Here is a 6,239-nt window from a genome sequence, read left to right on the forward strand (position 1 = left end):
TTTTCTTATATCATTGTCATGCTCAAATTCTATTACATGGTGAAAATTCTAGCATTTTCAGGAAGTCTATTAATGTACATAGATAAAATGACAAAATAGGTTCAAGGAAAGGGGAATAAAAACCCATAAATTTTAAATTAGAGGAAAAATAGCTTGGATTTTCTATTTAATTATTGAGTACCTACAGTTAATTTGGCATCACAAAATTACCAAGCATGGTGTTTTATAAGTTTATTCATGCATTCAAAACTTCTGTATAGTCCAGTAACAAATATTGGTTGAACCCAAAATACAGATTAGTAATTATAATGAACATGGTAGTAAGAAAATATGCATGTTCAATACAATAAATTTTACAGAATTAAATGCATTGAAATTCATTTTAATATCTCCAAATCATATACAAGGACACTGTATTTATGACAACTAAGTTAAAACCAGGGAAGAAATACTAAGTTGTTTTTTTAAAACATTACTTCAATACTGTGTACATTGTTCAGTGGAGCAAATATAGAAAAGCACTAAGTAAAATTATTATAAATTTATCTCATACAATAAGAAAGATGGAGATCTTTGATACTCAAAGTATGTGGTAAAGATAGGTAGTCTGAAGTTAAAACATTATCTTTCACCTCTATTCAATGAACATTCAACTCTCCTTTGGAATTTCCTTCTCCTATTTCACTTTCCAGTTCATTGTATTTTCTTCATAGCACTCCTTAAGAATCTTTGAATGGAACTTAATATTAGTGTTGAGAAACCTGCTCAGAATTTTCTTTAGCAACATGCAAATGTCCACCATACTTACTTCCATAGAACCTATAAAGTTAAGCGGAGAAATCTACACGGCAGTGCCTCAGTCAGACATCCCCACAAACATTGACAGCTAGAGAACCAGAAAGTGAGGGGCTCTCATAAGAACAGTCATACTGGTGGCATGTACCTGCAATGTCATAGGGGTGGTACTATTCCTTTCCACATCCAAAACCTTCCATTCATGAGAAATAAATCAGTCCCAACAGAGCGATATTCTGAGAAATATATACTATACTTACTCCTCAGACTATACTTACTCCTCAAAATTGCCAAGATAATCAAAACAGGGAAAGATTGAGAAACAACTTAAAGGAGCCTAGAGACATGACAACTAAATGTACTGTGGGACCTTGAATGGGGTTTGGGGACAAAGAGGACAGTAAGTTAAAACTAAGGAAATCTGAATGAAATAGACTTAATGAATCAAAATTAGTTTATTTCTTGTGCCCCAAGTAAGTGAAAAAGTTTAATGAAAAATTTATGAACACATACCCACTTTCATTTTTTCTTTCCACAAGTTCGTAGTACAATTGTTGAAAAAAATCATATTCCTATTAAAAAGGAAGCCTTCTAATGGTCTGTCTCTTATATTAACTTGCTTTTGGCCTTTTATACATTTAAGTGACTTGATTTTCTATTATTTGTTTCCCAGGGAACATTATTTTATTTCTATTTTCCTCTAGCATTGTACACATATTTGAAAGGAACATTATTAGACTAGAAAAAATATTTCCAGATTGTAGACTTGGTGGGGTGATTGTAGTGGACTGAAGATAGTAGTTTGAATATGAAAGCAATGACATTGGTATGACTTCTTTTACTTAATGCTCCCTGTCATCCTCTCAATTCATATTCTTCATTTGGAGATAAAGAAACAGATTTAGAGAGGATCTATAATGTACCTACAACCCTCCATCATAGGAGAGAGAAACATAACTGGACATCACATTTGTTGTTCTAAGTTCTTGATGTTCTCCCATTCTACATTCTCGAGGTAAATCTTGTGGCCAGACATTTCAGTCAGCAAGGACTGCCTGTGGTATCATTTTAACACAGCCAGCTAAATCAACAGGTGTAAGTCAACAGACTTAAAATGATAAAACTGAAATACAATAGAAAAGAGATTAATTGAAGAAGTAATGGGGAAAGCATGAACTTCAGGCTGTACATATGGTATATTATAAATATGTAATTTGGTCATTGTCATTGGTGTTTAAGATCATTCCTTTGCTCTAGTCATTTTAGAGCTTTTTTTCTTTTCTTAAAAAAAATTTTTTTTTTAATCAGTCATGGGGCTTGAACTCAAGGCCTGCTCTCTTGTCCCTGAGGTTTTTTGCTCAAGGCTAGTGCTCTACCACTTTGAACCACAGCTCCATTTCAGTTTTTTGGTGGTTCATTGGATATCAGAATGTCACAGATTTTCCAGCCTAGGCTGCCTTCCAACCAGTCCTCAGACCTCAGCCTCCTGAGTCGCCAGAATTACAGGTGTGGGCCACCATCACCAGGCCATCGTAGAGCTTTTGTTAGTGCGATCAAATTAGTCTGCACACTGACTGGTAAGTCACTAGGTCAACACTCTTTTCTTCCATACCGTTTCCTCTACAGCCAACACCCAGAATAGCCTTATAAACCAATGTGAAAACATGTGGCCTTAGGTTGGATAGGACTATACCTGTAAAAGTAATAATTTTTATACTACTAACAAAGAAATCAAAGCCTAGAATGTGGAGATGATACTTATAACTGCTAGGTATTGCAAAGCTATTGTCTGTTTTGCAAAGAAGATCTGAAGAAAGATTTTTGGTAACAGCTTTATTGAATTACACTTGCAATTGTAGCAAATGAAGAATTACTAAAGGTTTACAGACTGTATACTGTGTTCTCAGGATAGCATTGTATAATTGTAGCAAATGAAGAATTACTAAAGGTTTACAGATTGTATACTGTATTCTCAGGATAGCATTGTATGTTCAGGAGTTTTAAAACTGAAAAAGACCCAAATATACATGTTTGCAAAATATAATTTGAAAAGTAAAGTTGAAAACTGTCCATGTAAATAGAAGAACAAAAAAAATGGAAATATCTTTTCCATATTTCAAACTGAGTTGCCAATGTATCAAGTTCAAAGTATTAAAGTTTTTATTTGCTAAGGTTCATTGTATAGACATTTTTGTATGGGTTTAAGAAATTTAAAGGTTCTTAATTTCCTAGCTTCTGATTGTGTTTAATTCCTTCCATTTACATCTGTTTGACAAAGCACCTAGTATTTTGTATTTCTTGCAAATGTAACTTATAACAATAACAGTAAAACTTTTTTCATCATTGATAGGTTCATAGAAAAAAATGAATAAACTCAAAATTGAGAATGAGGTATTACTGTAAATCAGCTCAGTGGGATGAAATGTGTATTTGCTCCCAAACAAATGAACATTATTTATCTATTTGTACATTTCTTTTACAAAAAAGCTATCAGATAAGTATATGATACATATTTTATACTAGACAGCATTGAAGGATACTAATAAATACCCCATGCACCTTGGCCAGCTATCAGCACTGGTATGTGTGTGTGTGTGTGTGTGTGTGTGTGTGTGTGTGTGTGTGTGTGTGTGTGTACAGATGTGCATGAGAGAGACAATGTCCTGACTATTGCATTTCATAACTTCACTATCAAACTTCTATTTTGTTCTATTCCTAAGTCCTGTAACACTGTCAGAGAATCTATTCTAGCTTTGGATAACATAATAACAGAAGCCAGAAGAAAGAAAAGTCACCCATCCATTATTATTGAGATCTATGTATGTAATCATTCTCTGAAGAAATCCGAGTTTCCAATTTACACAAATATACACAATCTATATACTCTTCATTTCTTTCCACAATAGATACCCCTGCAATTAGATACCACGAAAAGTGCATTAACCTCTTTCTATCCCCATCAGCAGATTCTAACAGTATAGAAAGTTATTTTGGCAATGTAAAACACAAAGTGCTCCTTTTAAAGTGCTAAGATTTCCACAGGGAGGAATCCACTCCTCAAGAGAAAAATCCAACTCTATTAATGCAAACATTGTACTCTGGGAAATGGTAGCATAGACACCAATGGAGGGCTTTTGTGGTTTGTTTATTACAGTTCTGAAATTTAAACAGAAGAAATGATACCATACCTTAAAGAGCTGTAGAGTTGCAAGTACACAGGCATATTTTTTGGAAACTTGACAGCTTTTGAAATTAAAGGCGAAATTCACCCCCTCCCATCATGTCAGTGTAGCACAGAGAAATGCTCCTGTGCACGACTGCTGACATGCGGCGCGCAAATCTGCTCTGAATTCCTTCTCAGCTTCATAACCAGGAAGTGTGTGAACCTCAGCATTTCAATTCTACAACTGCCAACGGCAGAGACTGGGGTGCTCTAGGAGGGCCCCTTTACATTTGGTAAAATATTAAACATGTTGTCATACTGACAATTCCTCGAATAGTCCAAAGCATCTTATAAAAATAACTCATGAGTAGCAGGTCACCATCATCTATAGTAACAACCAGAGGATGATAAAGTCTACAATGAAAAAAATTCATGCATGCAGTGTCATAGTATATTACATATCTTCTAGTCATGTGCACCAATTGATTGTGCCTCAACAAGTATACTATACCATATAATAAGCACATATATATATATATATATATCACAGTAGCGTAATGAATGCAATTCTAAATTATCAAGGAAAAAACTTAAATGATTTAGGAACAATAGAACTTTATAGAAGCAATGACATTTTTAGGTTTTTCATTACTCTTTAGGAAAAATATGATTTTTTTTGTAAACATCTTTGTTGCTATTTATTTTCAACGTATTACTGAAAACTATTATTCAAAAATGTCTAAACGACATGGATAAAATATGTCTCAACATACACTTTAGGAAATAAAACAGACAACTGTTAAAATAAATTGTTATAAATATTTTCTATCTTGCATTTTAACTACATGTCATAAATAATGTATTTAAAAGTGCTGAGTACGGCAGGATAGTCAGCAACGCCAGTGTAAACAGAACATTTTGTTTTTTACTTTGCAAATCGTTTTAAAATCCCATTTTGTCCAACACTGCAACAGTGAAAAGATTTGCATAGGGAATAGATAATAGCCCTTTTAACCATGCCTCCTGAATTCTATATAAATTACAAAAACAAACTTACTTTAAAAAAAAGTCTTGAAATGTCATAAGTAAGTGTATGGAAAAAAAAGAAGCATACAATGTCAGCCTTTCAAGTAAAAGAAATTTAAAAAGAAAATCCCAAACTTGTTATTTTTAAAAATGTTTAATAAATTAAAAAATGAGAGGTAGTTAAAAATGACAAAGAAAACCTATACTTCTAATATCATCCTGAATATAAGGCCAGTGTTCTTAGTGGATAGAAATCTTTTTTAAAACTTTCATTTTAGATTACTCAGTATTATACTCATTCATTTGAAGATTAAAAAAATAGTCTCCGGGGGACATTAATATTCAAATGTTACATCTCAATATAAATATGACTGATTTATCATTTTTGTGCATGATAGGATATCGTTTTATTGAATGTCAGAGTACATGCCCAAGCCAGGCAAGTTTTCTATCTTAGAGATTTAGTGGAATTGTAAAAAAAAAAAAAAAAGAAAAAGAAAAAGAAAAAAAAAACTCCATAAAAACAAGAAAATCTTATGCCAGCTAAAACATTTGAGCACTGTACTGCCTTCTAATTACAGATGAGGAGTAGCAGTTCAGTTTCAAAAGCTTGAAAATAATTCATCCTTAAGATACTATGTGAAAACAGTTAAGGTCTGAAGTAAAGGATTACCTTTTTCATAACTCTTTCTAATAAAACCTTTCATTAGTAAAAACTTAGCTTTTCACTGGATTTCATTTTCAAGGAAAATATGCCATGGAGAAATACTATTCATCAAAATGTTTTACAGTGCTACATGTAGGCATTACTTTAATAAATCACTTTTCTTTATATCCCAAAAGTAAGTTGTTAAGCTCATTTTTTTCCCTTGCTGAAGTACATAACTTTACATAACTGTGATAGAACTGGAAAGCCAGTCTTTAATAAATTACAGTATTGGACATCTGATATGTACATAGATCATTTTCTTCTACTAAAATTAAAAACACTCATTCTGATTTGTCATTGAGATAGGATATCTTCAAATTATTTTGTGCTTTTTTTTTCTTTTCTTCTTCTTATTAACTTTGTATTTATTTATCTTAGCGTAGCAAACTCTTCTGTTCTGGAAACACCATCCTTTTGGCAGTGAACCACCAGAGAAATCTCCATCAAGATTTCCCAAAGAAGAGATAAACAGCTCTTTTTTTCCCATTTACAGAAATAGTGGTTTCAAAATGAGTGTACTGAACACAATATAGAGCATGTTAAAAT

Source organism: Perognathus longimembris, chromosome 9, assembly GCF_023159225.1.
Source record: "Perognathus longimembris pacificus isolate PPM17 chromosome 9, ASM2315922v1, whole genome shotgun sequence".
Taxonomy (NCBI): Eukaryota; Metazoa; Chordata; class Mammalia; order Rodentia; family Heteromyidae; genus Perognathus; species Perognathus longimembris.